The 22,968-nt window shown below is 39.4% G+C and overlaps 1 protein-coding gene across 2 annotated transcripts in view; it reads right to left on the bottom strand.

Annotated features, from left to right (window-relative positions):
• Positions 1–22,968, bottom strand: part of Gabrg3 (gamma-aminobutyric acid type A receptor subunit gamma3) — a 608,211-nt gene that overhangs the window by 40,881 nt on the left and 544,362 nt on the right. The window lies entirely within an intron of this gene.

Below are 22,968 nucleotides of genomic sequence, written 5' to 3'. Positions count from 1 at the left end.
TGGATCTTTTGTTTTTCCATATGAAGTTGATTATTGTTCTTTCCAAGTCTATGAAGAACTGTGTTGGGATTTTGATGGGGATTGCATTGAAAGTGTAGATTGCTTTTGGTAAGATTGCCATTTTTACTATGTTAATCCTACCTATCCATGAGCATGGGAGATCCTTCCATTTTCTGATATCTTCTTCAATTTCTTTCTTTAGAGATTTAAAGTTCTCATCAAAAAGGTCCTTCACTTGTTTAGTTAGTGTTATCCCAAGGTATTTTATATTATTTGTGGCTATTGTAAAGGGTGATGTTTCTCTGACTTCTAGATACCTGTCAACTGAAGAATGGATTAAGAAAATGTGGTACATATACACAATGGAGTACTACTCAGCAGAGAAAAACAATGACAGCATGAAATTTGCAGGCAAATGGATGGAACTAGAAAACATCATCCTGAGTGAGGTAACCCAAACTCAGAAGGACAAACATGGTATGTACTCACTCATAAGTGGATACTAGATATAAAGCAAAGAACAATCAGACTGCAACCCACAGAACCAGGGAGGCTTTATAGCAGTGGGGACCCTAGGATGATTGTGGCTTATAATAAGTTTTGGTTTTACTCAATTACTGGGAAAGCCTCAAAGAAACATTTCACTATTAGGATAAGAATTTATATTGTATCAAGCTGATAACAGAAAAATAAATAAATAAATAAATAAACAAACAAACAAATAAATAAATAAATCTTAAATAAATTTAAAAAAAAAGAGTGGGACTTTGTGAGTTCCTCCCCATCTACACTGTGATTGTGCCTAACTTGATCTTGTGCAGATCTGTCATACAGTCCCTGCCACTGTGAATTTACTTCTGAAATGGCCCTGATGATCCTGGAACCTTAGAGTGGGGGATGTGCTGTTCATTTCCAATGTAGAGCTGAGCACGCCACACTGAATTATTTCCAGTTCTATCCACTTACCTTCAAACTCTATTTTTCTTTATAGATAAGTGATATTCCATTGTGTATATGTACCACACTGTCTTTAACAGTTCATCAGTTGATGGAAAGTTAGGCTGTTTCCATTTTCTGGCTAGTGTGAATGGAAGAGCAGTGAGCATGTATAAGCAAATATCTCTGTGATAGGGTGTAGAGTCTTTTGGTGTTCTTAGGAGTAGTGTAGCTGGGCCATATCTAAGATCTATCTATTCCGAGCTTTTCCAGGAACATCCACACTGATTTCTATAGTGGCTGTAGCAGTTTGCACTCCCACCAATAGTATGTGAGATTACTTAAACAAGAGTTTATTCCTCACATTCACTTTAACATTATATGGTTATTTATTCTTTCTTAAAACTATACTTTAGTCAACAATCTGTTTTGCATAAAACAATTTTTTGGAAAACAACACATGAATCGAATCAAGATGTAAGTTTAAAGTACAGTTAATTGGATGCAATGCCCTGGAATATAAATATTGAAATAAAAAATGAACACAGAATAATCAATGGTTGTAATTCATAGTTTATAGAAAATTAGGTTAGCTTCTTTGATCCAAATCATCTAATTTTTAGTGTACAAAGTTCTAAGCTCTCCTACCTTGAGTTTGCCCTGGTTCAGAGAGACTGCAATTGATGTCTGTCTATGGCCTTGCACTGCCCTGCTTGTTACTTGGCTTCTGTGGAGCCAGTTCACTGAAATAAAGCCTTCATATGTTTTGATGAATGTACAAGAAAACAAGTGTCACTACCCAGAGTTGGCATTTTCTCAGCATAGTACCACACTCATTTACTTGAAGATGTTTCAAATACATGTCAGCTATAAAAGAATTAGAACTCATCCATCCGAAGTATCCAAAAGTACTCCACATACCCAAAACACAGGTTTTATGCACATCTATAAATGTTAGATAAATGCAAATGAGGAGGGTGGGGCTGGTGAATCTGTCCAAGCTGGAATGTAACTCAGTGGTAGAGCACATGCATAATATATGTGAGGCCCTAGGTTCAATCCAGGAACCAAAACCCAACAAAGGACAACAAAAATATGTTTAAGTCTTAACAGTCAGATTTTTCATAGGTAACAGAATCTGTTCACCTATCTGCTGGGACTTCACTGTCAAGACACTCAAAAGTTTGTAGAAGGATGAATGAGTATTGTTGCAGGTAGAGATCACTGTATCTATGGCAGGGATTTAAAATGTCTTTGAAGTGCCTGAAATTGACTTGAAGAAACAGCTGAAGGATTAGCCTGATAATCATTGCGCAGCTGCCTGCAGAGAGCATGGCGGGATGATCTGTGGGCCTGCTTTGGAAAAGAACATCTCAGTTCCCATCATGATTGATGCCTATGGCTTTCAGGACCCAAGATACTAACTTATTTTTCTATTCTTGAACAGGTAGAAATGTGCATTTGTTCTTATTTTTCTAAGTCTCTCAAGCTAAATTTAAGGTGATTTTTAAACATCTCATTCTTCTTTATGAGATTTCTGAGTTATTTCTTATAGCAAATATGGATACATACAATTCAGATACTAAACACTTGCAGACCTCATGAATTCAGATAACCAGACTATGAAATTGAACTCTGAAGATCTGTCATGTGCTTGATACAAGGGAATTCATCCTAAAACAAAAGCAAGTTTAAACTAGGTATATTTTTGAGGATTTCTCACTGGCAGGTGAGGTTTAACCTGGGTGGGCGGGGTGTATGAGAAAATGACTTCTGAGAATGGAAACTCAGGACCTGATTCATGTGGGTGCTGGGAATTGAACCCTTTCTATCTAGCAGGTCCAAGCATGGCAAACATGGCACCAACAGGTCTTGCCCCGCCCCTACCCTCCTCCTAGTACTAAAGCTAGCACCCCAGGTCTGTTCCTTTATTGGGCCACTGACTCATTCCTGAGACAAAACACTAAGATCCAATGATCAAAATTCATTATTTGACTAACATGTCTAATCAGATCTCACCAACTCATCCTAACATAGATCCCCCCTTAAAAACTCACTCCTGCAAAAACTGTTGTTGTTGCTGCCTTTGCCTGATCCAGAGGCAGCCCTCCCCCCACCTCATCCCCTGCTTGCTCCTCCAGGTAAAATCTCCTTCATGCTGAGAACTTGGTGGCTGGGTGTGTTCTGAGCTGACTCTGAGGGACTGCAATCCCTCACATGTCCCAGAAGTGTTGTTCCAGCTTCCTTTTGTCCCACTATAGTGGCAGGTAGGAGATTCTGTCCTCACTCACTTTTGGCTTCCTTCACCACTCTCCAGTGCTTTTCTCCAGTGTCCCTTAGGTCATGTCTGCATGGAGTCCTTGCATCAGACTCTTGTTCTCTTTTTGGTCACTCTCTGGTCAGCTCACGGAGTTGGCATGCAAAGAATGCTTCCTGGTCACAGGAAGTAATCTGCCCGTCCATGTTCTGCTTTCTGTGCCTCTCTGCTCTGTGTTGAAGACTTCAGCCTTATTTTCATGCCAGCCACACACCATGCATCCTCCTGCCAGAGGCTTTCCCCTCCAATGTGCAGTGCAGGCTGCTCAGAGTTGTTTCTGCACAGGCCCAGTGGAGCCCTATGCCTGGAGAGTTTTCTGTTATTGACCAGGTCCCAGTGAAAGGTGAGGTCAGACTTCCAGATTCATATTCACTTACAGAGATTCATATCATGCCCTGACCTCCAGGTAGTATAGCCATAGTTCCCAACTTATGGGCTGCACCAGTTGATTCAGGGGCATCCTCCTTGAAATTGGACTCCATGGAAGCCAGATTTGTAGGTCTATATTCCCTTATTCACTATTCTATCTCCAGTGTTTAGCAAGAGGCATTGCCCATGCCTGAGCTTCATTGCTGATTTGCTGGTTAATGGATAAGAAAACCAGGGTTCTGCTTTTTAGACTATAGTCAAGTCATGTGGTTTTGTTTGCTTGTTTGTTTTGTGTCTTGTTTTGGTGTGTGTGTGTGTGTGTGTGTGTGTGTGTGTGTGTGTGTGTGTGTGTGTGCGTGCAAGTGCGCGCGCATGTGAGTGCTGTGAACCCAGACCTTCTCTGCCTCCTTCACACTTTGGGTCTTTTTCCACACTTGTTAACTTTCTGATGTAACTTTCAGGCTCATTTCTGGATTTTCAGCCTTCTAAGATCTATCCTTTGTATTGGATTAACTTCTAGAGATTCTAAGACTGTTTTAAGGTGTAGTCATGAATAGCAACAGAGCCCACCATGAGGCACACAATAGTTTTGTGGTGTGATGAAGTGTAGTGCTCAGCAGCAGCAGCACTGGCCAGAGCTGTTGGGGATCTTTGTTTCCTACAGCATAACGTAATGCTTGGATTAGTGTGGAGTGATGGTAGGAATGACTGTGTACTTATTTGTGTGAGGTCTTATTTCATAGAGTAGTACGTATATCTTAGAAGGAGCCATGAGGATTGTGCTGCCTGGCTTTCAGTGAGGCAGCTCAATGTTGTGGCTTATTTTTCTCTCTGAAGTGAGTGAGCATCCTGGCATTGCTACAACTCAATACATGGAATCCTATCAGTAGAGGACCTAGTGCAGGACACTGTCAGTACACTTTAGCTTGGGTTTTGAATATACTAATGCTACAGATACTTCCATGTCTCTGTTAATGCTTTTCAGAATAAGGAAAGACTAGAATGTGTGGTTTGTGCATCATTTATTCTCAAAACCACACAACTTTTCACTCAGAGATGAAAAGTCTGATTAAAATGATACCTTTTGTCAAAGGGCAAGTTGGCTTTTGAAAACAAATGCAAGCCTAATTCTCCGACTGGAGTTGGTAGTTTAAATTGAACTTGCACCAATACCTATGTTATTTATAGTCAGTGATTTGTTTCTAGATTCAGAGCTACTGTTTCAATATTGGGAGACTGGAATGGATAAGCTGGCATTCGGAAGCAGAGTCCCCTGTGCACTGCATCTTGTTGTCATGGACTCCTTTTTCTCTCTCACCTTAGCTAGCACTTAGAATGGGATAAGTGAGCTAGCTCTTCATCAAACCCAGGTTTGCAACATCCTGGAATTACTCTATCTTTGTATCAAGCTGCATCTTGTAAATGCTAAGCAGTATATTAATCTATAGTTATGAGTATGAAAATTATATGCAAAGATGATGGCAGTTATCTTGGGAAGCATGGGGGGATTATTTGGAGCATTGTGTTAGCCTCATCACAACTGAGCAGTTTTGTTGAGTAAAAAGTACTGTGGGCAGATATTTTTTCCTTGGTTATAGTTAAAGGCCCAGACATACTACACAAAAATTGTTGTTGTGTCTTCAGAAAAGACATCTTGATGGAGCAGCAGAAATTGAGAGAGAAGCTATGGGGACAACAGCTGCCATGTGTGTAAAGTGTGAGATTCTCATTGTAACAGTAGAAATCAAAGGTCAGCCGTCATTTAAGTGAGTCAAAGACACCAGAATGTGAAGTGGCCCAGATGACCAAACATCAACACCAAAGTTTCCTTCCTTTATTCTTTTTTTTCCCTTTTTTTCTGAGATACAGTTTCACTCTGTAGTTCAGGACGTCTATGAAGCCCAGGATGACCTTGAACTCTTGATGATTTTCCTACCTCAGCCTTCTGAATGTTGAGATTACAGGTGTGAGCCATCATGCCTGGAAATAAGTTTTAAAACTGGAAAGACACAGGAAAGTTTGGGGCAGAAAGGAGAACTGTCAGGCTTTTCTTTAGAAGCCAGAGTAGTTATAGAAAGGTATGGTGAGTGAAATGCTATTATACTAAGCTATACTATATTATGTTGACTAATTACTAGAAAATTTCTGGTCTAGAGTGACACAGTTTAAAAGACTGTCCATCACAGGTGAAGGAATGAAGGAAGAAAGAAGACAACAGAGGAGGAAAGAAAAAATAAATAATAGGAGAAAAGGACAAACTAAGATATAAGCCTGGAGGACACAGCTCCACACAAATGGCTTTCTTGAACTCATTTGCATAGTTGCATATGAAAATTAGTTTATCGTAATAATAAAATTTATGGAGGTTGGACAGCACAAGAAGGATTTTGAAATGGAAATTTACTACAGAAGTATATCCTTTCCTAGGGACAACAGTGAGCCCAACAGACAGCAGTAAAGTTTGAACATCCTTCCTAAGTGAGCACAGTGAGTGCAATAAATCCAGACAAAGGGAACCGAAGCACCTGCAGGGACGTGAAAGCTAAAGCAGCCCGTCACACACTCACTGGGTTCAAGATGCAGGAAACAGTGATATGAAATAGATAATATACATGTATGTACCTCAGGTTAATATTGAAGAAAACTTACCGTAAAAAAAGAAGTTCTAACTTGCTGGCTAAAATAGTATATACTGTTCTGAACTATAAAGCATTTTCTTATTTAATCTTTTTAAAAATATAAAAGACATGAAGGTGAGGGTTGATCTTGGAGGAGCTGAAGGGTAAATGTTATCAAAATTCTCAAATAATTAATAAAAATATTATTTAAAAAAGTATAAGACAGTCACCCAGTTTATGAATTACCTCCAGAGAGCAGTGTGCTGTCTCAGTTAGTAAACCAAAATTTACTTATTAAATTGTTATAAAAAGATGAGGATGCCAGCACACTCCTTCACAGAAGCAAAAAAGCACACATCATCACAACTCTAGTACAAAGGCTGATGATAATACAAGTAAAATATATAAAATACAATAAAAATGTGAGCTTGTCTCATTTTTTGAATAAATTTACAGAGCTGTTATAACTGAAACCTGTCTTTAGGTTGTTAGAGTTGCCAAAACAATGGTAGAGGCAATATGACACCAGGACATGTCCATGAGCCCATGCTGATATGCTGAGGGAGGTATACAGCAATTTAACCAGAAGATCTCATAGTCTGTGTTCCAGGGAACTTTCTTGTTCTACAGTTTTGCATGTATTATTTCTTTCATATTGGAGTTTCCTGTCTTTTGAACACCAGTTGAACAAATGCTAAGTTCTGAGGGAAAGAGACTGTAGTTCAATTAAGACACAGTAAAAAAAAAAAAAATACAGATTGATGAAGACATTCTCAAGCCAAAGAAAATAATGGGATACAGGACCATTATTGTTCATATTTCTTCATGAAAGAGATTAGTGTAACAGTGAAAACATATAGGTAACTATTAGGACAAGTGAAGAACTCAGGAAGAGCCCTGAATCATTTCATTCCTCTCAATAACAAACAGCACAAAACAGCTTTGGAAAATAGACTATGCAAAGATAATTTGGCATTCACAGAATTTAAAAACAGAAAAAAAAGATCAGTGTAAACAATACTTCTGCATGAGGCAGACTATGAATAAGGAAGTCTGAAAGTGCATGTTTCTGAGAGGGGCCAGGTGTGACTGGGAGGTACTGATGATCCTGGGAGCTGGTCTAGGACTTACCACTTGGCTTGTCATTTCCCTCCTGATCATAAATGCTGCACAATACACCAGCACCAGACAAGGACATTCTATGACCACCACACAGCAATAAAACATAGCTTACTGAAAGGTAGACAAAGCATAAACAATGTCTATACCACAAGGGCATTCTTTTGTTCTATCCCATGTTAAGTAGTTGTGCTTTTTTACTAAGGAGCTTTATCCTCAGACAAAAATGATTATGGCACCCAGTGATGCAGCTCTTTTCTCTTCCTTTACAAGTGAAAACATTAGGTACTATTTGCTCTTACAAATTACCTAATGATGGGTACACAGTCTAAAACAGTTTGCACACCATGTTAATTAAAATGAGAACTTGTGGTGATATTTTGTTTGTGATCTAACAAGGCATGCCTGAAGATCAGAGTGAGGGAGGTAGGGAACTAGTTAGCCATAGAGGCCAGGCAGTGGTGGCACACATCTTTAATCCCAGCACTTGTGAGGCAGAGGCAGACAGATCTCTGTGAGTTTAAGGTCATCTTGGACTACACAAGACTGATGCAGTCTAAAAGAGAAACAGAGTCAGGCAGGGAAGGCTCACACTTTTAATCCCCGTACTTGGGAGTCACACACCTTTAATCCCAGTACTAGGAAGGTGGAGACAGGAAGTGATACGGCTGGGTGAGGAGAGGAATATAAGGTGGGAGGAGACAGGAGCTCATTGCATTTTAGTCTTGACAGGAGCTCGGTCCTTTTCAGGCTGAGGATTCCTAGAGGAAAGAAGTCTTTCTAGAGGCTGGTTGCTCTGTTTCTCTGATCTTTCAGCGTTCACTCTAATATCTGACTCTGGGTTTTTAAAAAGACCAATTAGAACTCGTGCTACAAGAACTAGAAAGATTTGTAATTGAGTGAAGAAAGATAATTAACAGCAAATACTAATGTTAAAGTGAAAAGATTTTGATAACTTTACATGGATTTTTAGCACACCATCAAAAATGGGTTCAAGTGATCACAAAGTTCCTGGAAATTAAAGGAAAAAGAAAGCCCGAGCAAAGAAACAGAAGACAGAGGAATCAAACGATAACTCGAAAACTGAAATGTACAAGAAAATTAAAAACTCAATGGACAAAGGAGAGGTCAGTGGGAAGAACCAGGGTAAATATGAAGACACTCCTTCTTCTCCACAGTTTTCTAAATTATGGTTAGATTGAAGCAAATGCAGTGCTATGTCTCTGAATACAGTGCATTCAAAGGAGTATGCAAGTGCTTGGAGACCAGTCGTTCTTCATCATACATGAAGCTGAATAATCGGAGGTTTCCTCTGCTGGGTTTTGGCCTTGTTTATGTCTGATTACAGCCTTAATCTTCCATCTTGAAATGGGAATATTTATCCTGTCTCATTGTATGTTAGAAGCATGTAAATATTTTTTTCTTATAGAGGTGCTCACAGTTAAGAGATTTCCTTGAATCTCAGATGAGACTTGAACTTCAGACTTCTAAAGTATTGTAGTAGTTACACACTATATGGATTTTTGAAATTGGTTTGTATCTTGAGGACAAGGGGTGAAAGGTAGTAATTTAAAATGATATGTTTGGATATCAAGTTGACAAGAGGTGCAATTGTGATGGTTAACCTCAATTGTCCACTTGATAATGTCTATAATTCCCTAGGGGACATGGCTTTGGGTGTGCCTCTAGAGGATTACCTTGATTAAGTTAATTGAGAAGGAAAACATGACAACTGTGACCAGTGCAGAATCCTGTGTTAGGATCCTATAGTGTATGAAAAGAAAAATAAGTAAGCTGCACACAAGCATCCCTCCTCCTTCACCACTTCCTGGTTATAGCTGTTATGTGTCTTGCTGCTTCAAGCTCTTGCTATTTTGACTAGTTCCTGCCATAAGGGAGTGTGCCCTGGAACGCTGAGCCTAAGCAAGCCCTCCTCCATTAAGTTACTCAGATCAGATTTGTCAATTCGTCACAGAGATAAAGAAAGTAACTAAGATAATGCAACATATCACCACATAAACATGCAAATAATAGCATAACAAAATCTGGAGGGAAGAATGAGAATCAGGATCTAGAGTCACTGTAGTGACCCAAAATGTCCAATATATACTTACTTTGTTTCTATTTTAACCTCTTTAAAGCAAATAAAACACATAAAATGATGATACTTTATTGCTGAGTTTGTGCTTTAAATAGATGTAATATGAAAGATAACAATGGCCCTAGAGGCATTAAAGACTATGGAGATACACAAAATTAAGTCTCACATCACAGTGATGTAAGTTATTATAAAACTAATACTGTCAAATTCAAGTTTATGTGGGAATCCCCTCCACTACCACTGACAAAGTCACTTAAAAGGGCCAGAGAGGCCACTCAGTCTTAAGAACACTGTTGCTCTTCCAGAGGACCCAGCTCAGTTCTCCCAATGGTGGTTCACACAGCTTGTATTGCCAACTCTGGGGAAATCGACTCCCTCTTCTGGTCTCTGTGGGCACCTGCACACTCACAACACTCACAGACACATATTTATGTGAATAAAGATAAACCTTAAAATATCTCTAAAAATTTGTGAGAGAATGATGAAAGACAGTGGAAGGTTGATGGTTGATGTAGAATGTGATAAGAAAAAGAAAAAAAGGACACATGACTTACAAGCAGCAAAAAGGACAGTGGCAGGCATGGACACCACTATTCCCATAACACTAAATGGAAATGAATTTAGCAATATAATTCAATTATAAGACAAATTTTCTGATTTCTAAATTACATCTTGATAAAAATTTTACATTAAAAACTGTAAGTAAGCTGGATTGAATAATGGATCAAGATGGAATGATGGTCCAAGGTGAGATGATCAATCGAATGATTTAAATTTATTTATGCCAGACACCAGAACAACAAAACATATGAAGAAAATCTGATGGAACATGAGGAGACACAATCCACTATTAGAGATGGAGAGCTCAACATTTCTCTGTCAACAACTGACAGAACACTGAGACAAAAGAAAGTCAGCAAGGGAAGAGAGTGAGAGAACAAGACTCCCCAGCCCTTGGGAAGCTGTTCAGTGACAGTGTCACACATGCCTTCCAAGGGTCCAGAGCCTGTGAAAGCCTCAAACAAAATGGAGAATTGTTGTCACAGTGGTCTCTGATCCTAAGAGAATCTAAGTAGAAATCAATGCAGAAAGGTTACTGGGAATTTTCCAAGTACTTGTCATTGTCCATGTGGGTGACTCAAATGAAGTGAAAAAGACGCCAAACTAAATGAAAATAAGAGACATGAAATCTATGAAGAATCTTAGAGTTAGAAAACTGTCTGAAATTAATAATCTGAAATTCCATTTCAAAACACCCCCCAAAGGGCAGAATGAATGGGAAGTGTGAAATAAAGGACAGAAATCAGTGATTTAACAAAGAGATAGATTTGTCAAAATCAAAGAAGCAAGTCAAGGACTCTTTAGAAAGTGGGAAGGTAGATGAGAGCAAGAAGCAATTTATTTGCATCCTTTGGGTATTTGCCCAAGAGTGGCATAGCCAGGTCTTGAGGTAGATTGATTCCCAATTTTCTGAGGAACTACTATATTGATTTCCATAGCGGCTGTACAAGTTTACGCTCCCACCAGCAAGGGAGGATATACCCAAAGGACTCTCCATCCTATTACACAAGGACACTTGCTCAGCTATGTTCATTGTAGCTTTATTCATAATAGCCAGAACATGAAAACAACATAGATTTCCCTCAACTAAAGAATGGATAAAGAAAATGTGGTACATTTACACAATGGAATATTTTACTCAGTTGTTAAAAAAATGACATCATGAAATTTTCAGGCAAATGGATGCAACTAGAAAAAAAAATCATCCTGAGTGAGGTAACCCAGACCCAGAAAGACAAATATGGCATGTGTGTACTTTTAAGTGGATATTAGCTATTAATTAAATGACAATCAAGCAGGAATCCACAAACCAAGAGAAGCCAGATAAAGAGGAGGGCTCTCGGGGGCACACATGGACTTCCTTGGGAAGGAGAAATTGAATAAGTGTTATGGGTTGACTAGGGGTGGGTGGGGACGGGAGCAGAAATGATCAGGTGTGTAGGAGGAAAGGATGGAGGGTGAGAGTATGAGGAAAGACAGCTGGAATTGAGGAGCACGGAGGGATCATGTGGAAATCTAGAACACTGAAACTTCCTGGAAGCTTTAAGGGTGACCCTAATAAGGACTCCTAGTGATGGAGGATATGGAGTCTGAACTGACCATTATTTGTAACCAGGCAACACTTCCAGCGGTGGGACTGGGTTGCATTCAGTTGAGTTATTGGCTGAGGAAGTCCCATAGAGATCCCTAAACAACTTAAGCTGATGCTAGGACAGAAGTTAGCTCTCTAAAAACTGACAGTGGAGCCCCATTGCAGAAGACAACATCCACACAGCTCATTGAACATAGAGAGGTCAAGCTGGTGCATGCAGGGAGCCTTCTCCCATGCATGCTAATCTCTCTGGTGGGAGATAGTACTCTGTAGGCTATGGAAATAGAAACCTGGACACCAACCCAGCCACAAAACCCTCAACCCACAATCTATCCAGCCTGCAAGAAGTGCTGGGGCAATGGTGGCAAAGAACTTGTGGGAGTGGCCAACCAATGTTTGGTTTAACTTGAAGCTCATGCCACAAGAGGGAGCCTATGCCCTACAACACTGCCGAGATGGCCAGGAACTGGAGACGGGATAGCCCAAGGGCCTAGGATAAAACCAAACACCACTGGCAGAAAAAAAAAAAAAAAAATCAATGAAATGATTCCTAATGATGTTCTGCTATATTCACAGAGGAGTGCCATGTCCAGTCATCCTTTCCTTTGGCAGCAGATGGGAGTGGCTACAGACCCACAGCCAGACACTACGCAGAAGTAGAGTCTAAATTGGAGGTTTCTATCAGGTCCCTTCCCCCTGGAGATCAGGGAACCCCACAGAAGAGGAGGAGGAAAGATTGTAGGAGTCAGAGGGGATGGAGATCTCTGGGAGAACGTGGCCCACCAACTCAACTAAACAGGGCTCGCAGAGACTGAAGTGGCAAGCACAGGGCCTGCACCAGCCTTGTCCAGCTTTGTCCAGACTGGCTACCAGGGCTTGTGCCTTGTCTTATTAAATCTTATTTTGTCCTGTTAGGCTCTAGTCTCTTGGAAGCCTGCTCTTTTCTGAAGAGGAAACAGAGGCGGGGTGGTGGTGGTGGTGGTGGTGGTAGTAGGGGGTATCTGGAGGAGAGGGGAGCTGGGGGAGCTAGGAGTAGAGGGAGAGGAATGTGGTCGGGATGTATTATACAAGAGAAGACTCTATGTTCAATTAAAAACAAACAAACGATTAAATAAAAATTACCCACATCATAAAGATGTATTTTTAAGGCACAGAGGTATAATTATTTAGATGAACACTCCAAACAAGATGCGAACATTTCAATGAAATGAACCATGAAGCACAGCTCAATCTGAGATAAATCATTTGAATAGTCCTATAGGAATTAAAATAAGTTAAGTTTATAATTTAAAAAAAATTTCCAGGAAGACTCTTTAGTACAAGCCTATCTCACAGATGAACCTGATGTTGATTTAAAGAAAACTTAACTCTGCATTTTTATTGGTTGTGGTCTTCTGTTGTGGTCTATGTCTGTTGCAAAGAGAAGTTTCCTTGATGAGGTGTGAAAACTCCGCTTATCTGTGGGTATACAGACAAATATTTATAGACTGTTGTTAGGAATGATGCTGGTTTAGTAAATTAGTGGTTTTAGGTTCTCCTCCGTGACTTCACTAGCAACTGAGTAATTAGCTAGGTTTCCTATATAAAAATACCAAGTTGTGGAGCTCCAACCCAGTTGGAGCTCTCCACACTTAAGGCTCAGGGGATGTTCCAGAAGAGAGGGAGGGGAAGATTGTAAGAGCCAGAGGATCAGGGCTTTGTCTGTGAGATTGTGTCTCCTGGTAATGTCAGAAGCTACAGCAATGCAGTCTCACCAACATGACTGCCTAAACATGAGCTAAATCAGGATGACACCAGTGGATATGTCTAAGTGCATGGGGAATATTCCATGAGGCCTCAACACTACACAAGGAACTATGGACGGCTGAGAAAAGCTGGGGTGGGAGAGGTGGTCTTCCCTAGGGAAAAGCACAGCATTTGGTTGTCCAGTGCCAAACAGTCAACCCTGAAAACATACATACAAGTAGCATTATGTGGACTGTGAAGGTTATGTTTAGGAATATCTATGTATGTAATAACAATGAATGAAGAAAAGAGTCAATGAAGGAGAACAGAGAGAGGCATATGGGAGGTTTAAGAGGAAGGAAAGAGAAGAGGAAAATGTTGTAATTAAATTATGATATCAAAAAAAGGAAAATTAATAGCAATTATACTTGATCTTTTTTAGGAAACACCAGAAGCAAAAATAATTTTTTCTTCACTCTGCAAATTCATCATTATTCTTACCTCAAAACCATGGAAAAAGAAACTAGAGATGAATATCCCTCATCAATATCACTATATACCTCTTAAAATATTTATAATGTAAGCAACATAATATAACATGGATATATATATATATATATATATATATATATATATATATCAGTGATACATACAAATAATTGCATATGATGAATAGATGGATTTTATTTCAGAGATGATGTTGGTTCAGTATTTGAAAATTTACCATGTTAACAGGTTAAAAAAGAAAAATCACATAATCATAATATTTGATCCAGACAAAGTATTTGAGAAAATAGTGTTAATTCAAAGTACTAGAAAAGTCACCTTGCCCTGGTAGCATCCAAACTAGAAGCAAGTCCTCTTCCCTCAAACTTCTCAGCACACAGGCCATCAACAAGTCCTTTCTATCCCTCTTCCCGAGACACCAGTGGTTTCCAGAAACAACTGTTCTTTCTAACTGAGAAGAGTAAGGACCCCTAAGACTCAGCTGCTGTTGTGCCCCAGCTCCGGCTGAAGGGGACCAATGTCAAATCATGTCACAGTGCTGAGTATATTGATGGACCCCAATTAAATGGGAGTAGATAGCTAAAAAATTATCTCTAAGTATTCAAAAGCATTTTCTGAATTTGAGAGGGGCAGCTTAGAAAATTATTAGAAAATATTTGCTGGAAAGGTATTTTAGTTCTATTTTCATTTTCTTTCTCCTTTATTCTGAAGTAATCAAGGGAAGCATCTTATATTTTCATCAAGTAGAATCAGTAATATAAAGTTTTATGAAAGTAATTCCAGTTCTACACTGATATAGTAAACTGTCTGAGCTATTCAAACATTGTTTTAGAACACATATGCTTGATAGCAATGTGGTTTTTACTATGAGGAAGAATTGATGGGCATTGTCTTGTTTTAAAACTCTCATTTTTATACTTTTTTTCCACTTTGGAGTCTGTGAAAATGTAACATTAAATTTCTTATATCAATATGCCTTATAGTTGGAGGAAACAAAACTTGAGAAAAATATGTATCAAGATTTTAACAACAAACAAAGGGTTTAGAAAAGGTTTAAGAAATACTTTCTATGATTATAAAGCTTAGAAACCTCAGTATTAAACATTTCGAATGTGTACCATTGATTTTAGAAGGTGATTATCTTCCATAGATGCTGGGTGATGACTTTCTGTGATTTGCTTGGTTTCAGCAAATCCATGACCAACACAGAACTGGTAAAGGTGTAAAGAGTGTCTTTCAGCCAGGCAGTGGCGGCACACACTCCCAGCACCCGGGAGGCAGAGGCAAGAGGATCTCTGTGAGTTCAAGGCCAGCCTGGACTACAGAGAGTGTTCCAGGACAGCCAAGGCTACACAGAAACCCTGTTTCAAAAAATAAAAATAAAAATAAAAAAAGAAAAGAAAGGGGAAAAGAAGAGTATCTTTCACCTTGTAGCACAGTGTAAGCATTTTCAAACTGACTGACTTATTCTTTCTTATTAAATAGAACTGCATCTTTTTCTTGGGTCTATTGTACAGTTTCAGGATTGAAGACACAGAATCTCACGGGTGACAGATATGTCAGGATACCTTGTGTGCAGGCACAAGGTGAATGCAGACATGTTGTTAGTGGCTCCTTCATCAATGTAAGAGTAATACAAACATAGGCCTGGAACACAATCTGTTCTACATCAAGAAAACAAACTTATTTAAAAGCAGCACTCCATGGAACCAATGTGGTGTTCTGAAACCCCTTCCCTAAAATATATTTTGGCTTCAGTAAAACAACACCACAACAAGACAGTAGGAAAGGAAGACTGTGGGTTGATGAGGTGACTCAGGCAACAAGGACATTTGTGACCAAACTTGGTAAGGTGGGTTGAATCCCTGAAACCTACATGATGGAAGTTGAGCTCTGATCTCCATGTGCACACCATGACATATATTCACTCACATACATGCATATGTATAGTGACACAAACAAGTTGGAGTACCCTGTATTTAAGGCTGCAATTCACCGTGTCCAGATAGTTCTCTGAGCTCTGTGTAATACGGAAGACTCCCCATGCAGCAGGACCCTCTCTCTATATCCTATTTGGATAGTGTCTCTAGGCCAGATGCCTGACCTTATTTGGAAGCTGCCTTGAGTTTGGATGCCTGACTTACCTTAAGTGTGACCTTTGGCACAGCTCCCTGCAAATGTCATCCCCCCCTGCACCCAGTCCATATGATAATTAGGTATTGTGCTCCAGCTGTATGATGCAAATTAGGTGATGCCACACTGGCTCCATCCTATATATTCCCCTTACTCTGAAATAAAATTGAGCTTAACGCTTCAAATGTCTTCTGGAAAGCTATTTCCACCGTATCCACAACCTTCTGAACCCTGCTCATCGCTTCTGCTCCCTCTTCTCTCACAGGCAGGTGACCAAAGATCATAAAGAGGAGGGAGACCCATGAAAACAGGTAAATAAATGTGTCAAAACTGTAAGAGGTCTGTACCAGGAAGGGAGTGGGATCCATATTCAGCTATTCCACTTCCCACAGACTTACACCTTTCCACAACAATGTTGATGGGTTGGCGGGCTGTTGCCAAGATTGATCATTTCCCATTGTTCTAGGAGCCAGTGCTACTAGCTTTACACCATCCTCAGACCAAAGTGTATCATTCTGTTAACTCCTTTTATCTGCTGATTTATTACAGAAAGAAAGAAAAAGCTGTTCCAATGTGCCAGATTCCTCTACTTTAAGACACATTTTGGGAGACTTGTGGTATTCCCAGCTAAGTCTGTAAGTCTCATTAAAATTGTAGGCTTGCTAGCTACTTTTCATAAAAGAAATTCTGTTCTAAGTTCAGCATAATTAGTCCTGATAAAAGGGCTAATCACAACACTCTGCAGCTCTGGATGAAGCGCATACTTTAAGAGCCCCATGCATTGATTTAAAAAAGCTTTGAGTACCAAGGAACAATAGATAAGACCAACACGGTTTGATAGCAAGTCTTTGAAAAAAACAAAATCACACAAATCTTATATCACTGAAAATTTTTAAAGAAGGGAATGACTGGTTTGGGCTTGTCAGAGTGATAAGAAGAAAAACTGTGGGCACAAGGCCCGGTAGTGCTGCCCACGCATTTGAGGTAGAAGCTTGCAGCAGTGGGAAAACTCCCCATCCCTGTGCTCTCGCATCCAAGTGCTTTTGCTGGGTTAATTATTTTGCTAGGTTCTCTGAAAACTGAGGGTCAGGTCCCTTAAGTCAAATGGACTCTTTCTGGCAGTGATATCATAGCGGAAAACTATTGGCATCACAGTGAGAGCCTAAACTCAGCCAAGGCTCATAGGGAGTGTACTGCTGGAGGCCATGCCCGCAATCTGCCAGGCCTACCTTCCTCTATGAATAAAGACATTGACATGCTGGGCTGGTCAGAGGGCCCAGCAAGGACCCAACAAAAAGCACAGACTGTTACAAGCAAATATTCTTATCTCAGTATTAAATACAAAAATTAATTTGAGTCTGATGGTAAGAACAACTGATTAGACATGATTTTAAAGGAATACATATGTTAATTTGTGAACTCAATCACAAATTTTCATTTTTTAGTGGAGAGGTTCATTAGACCAAGCTGATGTTTTCCACTTTCCTCTGTGAATTACAGACAGAGGATGACATGGTAGATTTTGATTTTTTTTTTTCCCCTCCACTCAATCTTGTAGCCAAAGATACTGTCACTGTTTTTGGAATGATAACTGTGAACCTAGACTGGTTTATTTTCCAGACTACATTGAGGTGAATGTGAAGAAAGCGAGGTTTCACTTTGTTCTATGAGAGGTATTTAAACAAACATTTCTGTTCTCATTCAAGTTATAGATCTCATCATAGATCCCTGTTAAAATGTGTCTAGCTGAATTAAATGCTAGAAGCTTAATTAATGGACTATTTACTAAAGAAAGAGAATGCATAACTATCTTGATTCTCCCTCACAAGAAGTGCATTCAGGCAGGGCAGTAATAATAGACGTTATTTCTATCTATGGACAGCAACGATGCACTTGACATATGTTAGTTCACTTAAATTCATACAGTCACAAAAAAAGAGAAAGCAATTTCCTTTTCATCTGTTATGGTCACAGGAACTGTCCAAGGCTGAATTCTGAGGCAGAAATCCCCGCCCTACTGCCAGTGAGAATTCACTCCACACACTCTGGAAAACAAAACAAAAACTTTTAATGATAGTGAACGTCCATCTCTAGCTGGAGTTCAAAGAAGGGCCAGCCATAAAAAGCTTTTACTAACATATATACAATTTAGGCTTATGTATTCCATATATGATGTCCCCCTTAAGTCTCTTTCTGGTCCTGGCCCCAGCACACACTTTCAACACTTTAAATAGACACTGGAGTTGTAGTCTGTCTGCCTGGGCAGATGGGAGATTCACACTGCAAAGATATTGCCAGAATTATTCCTTAAGTACATCAGGGTTGTTTTCTTGCCCAACTAACATAATTGTGGCTTTCTTAAGAGAACCGGAGGCTTTTTATTTAACAGACAAGGACTCTATGCTTGTCACCCTGCACTCCCCCTTGAGGCATGCTCTTCAATAAGGGGATAGGCCTAGTGCCCTGTTGTATGAGGGGATTCTCTCCTTTTGTTATGGGAATAAAACCTAACTGGAAGTCAATCTTGGTGGCCAAACAATAGCAGAAACTTTTTCAGCAAGCCTAAACTTCAATTATGATACCAATTTCCCCTCCTGTGGTTTCTAACAAGCCTGGTCAGTGTACTAGTTATCTCTAGTCATAATGAAGTTAGTGCTCATTCAGTTAACGAGTCTGCTCAGTGTACTAGTTATCCCTAGTCATATTGGAGTTAGTGCTCCTCAGCTAACAAGCCTGCTCAGTGTACTAGTTATCCCTAGTCATATTGGAGTTAGTGCTCCTCAGCTAACAAGCCTGCTCAGTGTTCTACTTATCACCCAGGCATATTGGAGGCAGCACTCCTTAGCTAAATTCAACTTTATGTCACTTAATGTTTCCTAAGCAAGTTTACTAGTGCATTCTTTATTGTATCAACTTTATTACTTCCACCTTCCCCTGTATCAATACCAGGGAGCTCATTTGTGATGGTCACAGGAACCGCCCAGGGCCAAATACCAGGTAGTGGCACGTGCAGTTCAAACAACACAGGGCCATCTGGCCCCGTGGTGCAGCACCTGTCCTCTGTGCTTACAGAGGGCAGCAGGGGAAGCATTTTAAAGCTTTGTCTTCAGTACTGAGCACTGGTAACATCTAAACTTCCATCCACGCAGTGATGCTTTTGAACACTGGGGAACGACTGAGAGTTGCTGCTGTACTTAAAGCATGAATCAACATCAGAAGTATCAGCTGGGTGACTCCCCATGGGAGGAAGACCTCACCTTTACAGGAGGGGTGGGGGATTGGTCGCAGGGAAGCCTGGGGGGCGGTGGGAGGACGGATGGGAGGGCCATCTGTGGTTGGTATGTAAAATGAATAAACAATTTCTTAATAAAGAAAAACAAAAGAAGAGCAGCCTTCCCTCTAACTGACAACTGGACTCTGAGACCCTGCTGGAGCCTGTCAGTGAAATCCATGCCAAAAGAGCAGGTGCTACAGCACTTAACTTTGGGACCCAGGCTTCCATTTGATCTCATCATCTGATGTAAAAGTGTATTTGAAAGCCTGGCTACCACAATCTAGCCACTTCTGAGATGGCTCTGAGTCTTCAGAAGATGGCTCTCATCCTAGCTCTCTCCAGGATGTGTCTCAGCAGAACCTGCACTGTGTTTCTGAACCCATCCTGCATAACTTCCTGTAGCCCGCACCACACCCAGTGATCACACACCATGGTCAAAACAATACCATGTATCCTGACTATACCGTTTAGAAAAGCTAAGTAAGGTTCATGGTCATCTAGGACAATTTTGTTACAGGCAGGGAATGGATTAGCTTGTAAATGCCTTTGAAGGGATGGTAGCTCATTATGAAGCTCTCAGGACCAAAATCTTCTCTCCTGCTTTCCTTAAGTCTGAAAAGACTATTCTCCCTTTATTTCGTATTGGCAATTCTGCTATCTCTAAGATTCTCTGATTCTCTTCATACTCAGAATTTCAGTATTTTCAGGTTGTCATGCCTACTGGTACAAAGTCAGAGATCTGTATTAGCTTTGCTTCTGTCTTTTCCTCTAGATGCTTCAAGATACACTTCTAGCCTGCCATTCGACAGTCTGGTGACTTCTTTGCATTCATCCTTTGGACTGGACAGTGTTACTGAACACACAAATTCAAGTACAGATGTTTCCTTGCCTTTTAACTCATTGTCTGTGAGCTCCATTCCTGGGACTCTAATTCTCTTCAATTGTTTTTTTTTAACCAAAGACACTTACGTGGAAACTTCCTAAGTCATCTCTCCATTCATTGCCTGCTTAATTCTAAGCTACTGTTGTTCACATTAGATGTCTCCCACCAATCGGCTTGAATGTTCATACCTATATTTTCTTCTTATTGTAGATGGTCATTTTGCATTATTAATTAAAAAAAGGGGAGCTTTCTTTCTTAAATTTCTAAATGTCTGTATTTCTTTTATTTAAAAATTATTGTTCTCTTGTGAAATTATTCACACTTTCCCTTTTGGGACAAGGTCTTGCAATATAGACCAGGCTGGCCTTGAATTCCTAGAGATCCACCTGCCTCTTGAGTACTGGGATTAAAGGCATGTGCCACCACACCCAACCCAACTTCTGTTGTTGTCTTAGAAATAAGTTATTTCCATCCTAAAGCCATTGATGGGTAACTTCACTATCTTAATCATCTCTTGGTCTCTTTCTGTCCTTGTTTGTCTTTTCTTAGGTTTGGTCAGTAGACAGTATATGAATTTTTGTGAAATCTGAGCAAAGTCAGAACTGGGAAGGCATTTCCTCAAACATCTTCCTTCCTGCTGCCTCCACAGTCCACTTAAAGAAGTCATGACTCTTCATCCTTTTAACCTTAATTATTTAACATTTAACACAAATCTACCTCTCAACTGTACCACAGTGACACCCATAAGAAATACTTCCCTTTTATCTTTGTTTTATTTTATTTTATTTATTTTATTCCTTTCTCACATATTACATCCTGATCACAAAACCAGTCATTAAATGTCTCCCAACAACAACAACAACAACAACAACAACAACAACAACAACAAAACCTACCAGACTTCCAAAGAATTAATGCCAATACTCCTCAAGTTATTCCACAAAATAGAAACAGAAAGAACATTGCCAAAATTATTTTATGAGGCCACAGTCACTCTGATATCCAAACCACACAAAGATTCCACAAAGAAAGAATTACAGATTTCCCTCATGAACATAGATGCAAAAAAATACTCCCAAACCAAACACATCAAGATCATCCACCATGATCCAATAGGCTTCATCCCAGAGATGCAGAGATGGTTCAACATACAAAAAAAAAATCAATGTAATTCACCATATAAACAAACAGAAAGAAAAAAAAACCATGATAATCTAAGACGCTGGCCAAAGCCTTCGACAAAATTCAACACCCCTTCATGTTCAAAGAGATCAGGGAAACAAGGGGCACACCTAAACATAATTTACCACAAGTCAATAGCCAACATCAATTACACGGAGAGAAACTCAAAGCAATTCTGTTAAAATCAGGAACAAGAGAAGGCTGTCCCCTCTCTCCATATCTATTTAATATAGTACTTGAAGTTTTAGCTGGAGCAATAAGACAACTGAAGGATACCAAGTGGATCCAAAATGGAAAGGAAGAAGTCAAAGTATTGTTATTTGCAGATGATATGGTAGTATACGTAAGTGACCCCAAAAATCCTACCAGGGAACGTCTACAGCTGATAAACACCTTTAGTGAAGTGGCTGAATACAAGGTTAACTAAAAAAAAATCAATAGCTCCTTATACATAAATGATAAATGGGCTGAAAAAGAAATCATGGAAACAACACCCTTCACAATAGCCACAAATAATATAAAATATCTTGGGGTAGCTCTAACAAAGCAAGTGAAAGACCTATATGACAAAAACTTCAAGTCTTTGAAGGAAGAAATTGGAGAAGATGTCAGAAGATGGAGATTTTTCATGCTCATGGATTGATAGTATCAACAAAGTAAAAATGTCCATCCTACCAAAAGCAATCTATAGATTTAACCCAAACCCCATCAAAATACCAACACAATTCTTTATGGACCTTAGAAGGGCAATACTCAACTTCATATGGAAAAACAAGAAAACCTTTTTAATCTCTTATCAGGTAGTTCTTCAGGACCCTTCTGAATAAATATATGTCTACCATGCAATTTCATCATTAGATACACTCAATTGTTTAATCAATTTTAAGCTGACATATTAAAATTATAAAGCTGTATTCTATATTATTCTAGAATCTTTCTATGGGATCTTAAGAGCAAATCATATTCACATTAGCAAATAGCAAGATCTTAGGGGAAAATCTAACTTTAAGTTCCATCTTTACAATTGCCAGAAGAAAGTCAATTGAATGATAGTTGACTATAATAACTAAATACCAAGTACAAAAAAAGAGGGACACAGACATAAAAATATGTTGATTTGTACATGCTACTTGTCATATAATCAGTGCTATATATTAGGAATAAATGATCACAATGATATAAAATTGGTAATTATTGTTCTCAATGTATCAAAAATTCAAAATTGTCTTAAACTTTACAATAATAAAGGAAAAGCTAGAACATATTATTAAAGGACATTTTCATCAGCTCCTATTATTTGTGAATTCTCAGTGGCACCTGGGTCTTAGGAGAGCGAATGTAGCAGGATCTGCACTACTGGTATAAAACAGATGCACAAGTCACCCAGCCCTGAGCAGTGCAGTTAGGTTACAGAAACCAGCCAGTCCTGAGCAACCTGGTTAGGTTCATAAATATCATGCTTCCACAGAGCTTATTCAAAATACAAGTCAGTTCGAATTGCTCCTATCTTACCCAAATGTAAACCTTTAGCCTATTTTCATCTTTGAATCAGCTGATTTTTCTTACATACGGTCCTGAGTGCTCCTTGCTAAGACTCATCATAAACATGCCATGGAAATCCACCAGGGCTTGGCTGGAGCTCAGAAAACAGG

Source organism: Peromyscus californicus, unplaced genomic scaffold (genome assembly GCF_007827085.1).
Source record: "Peromyscus californicus insignis strain IS unplaced genomic scaffold, ASM782708v3 Scaffold_4__1_contigs__length_199733344, whole genome shotgun sequence".
Classification (NCBI taxonomy): domain Eukaryota; kingdom Metazoa; phylum Chordata; class Mammalia; order Rodentia; family Cricetidae; genus Peromyscus; species Peromyscus californicus.
This window is presented reverse-complemented; position numbering and strand designations above follow the sequence as displayed.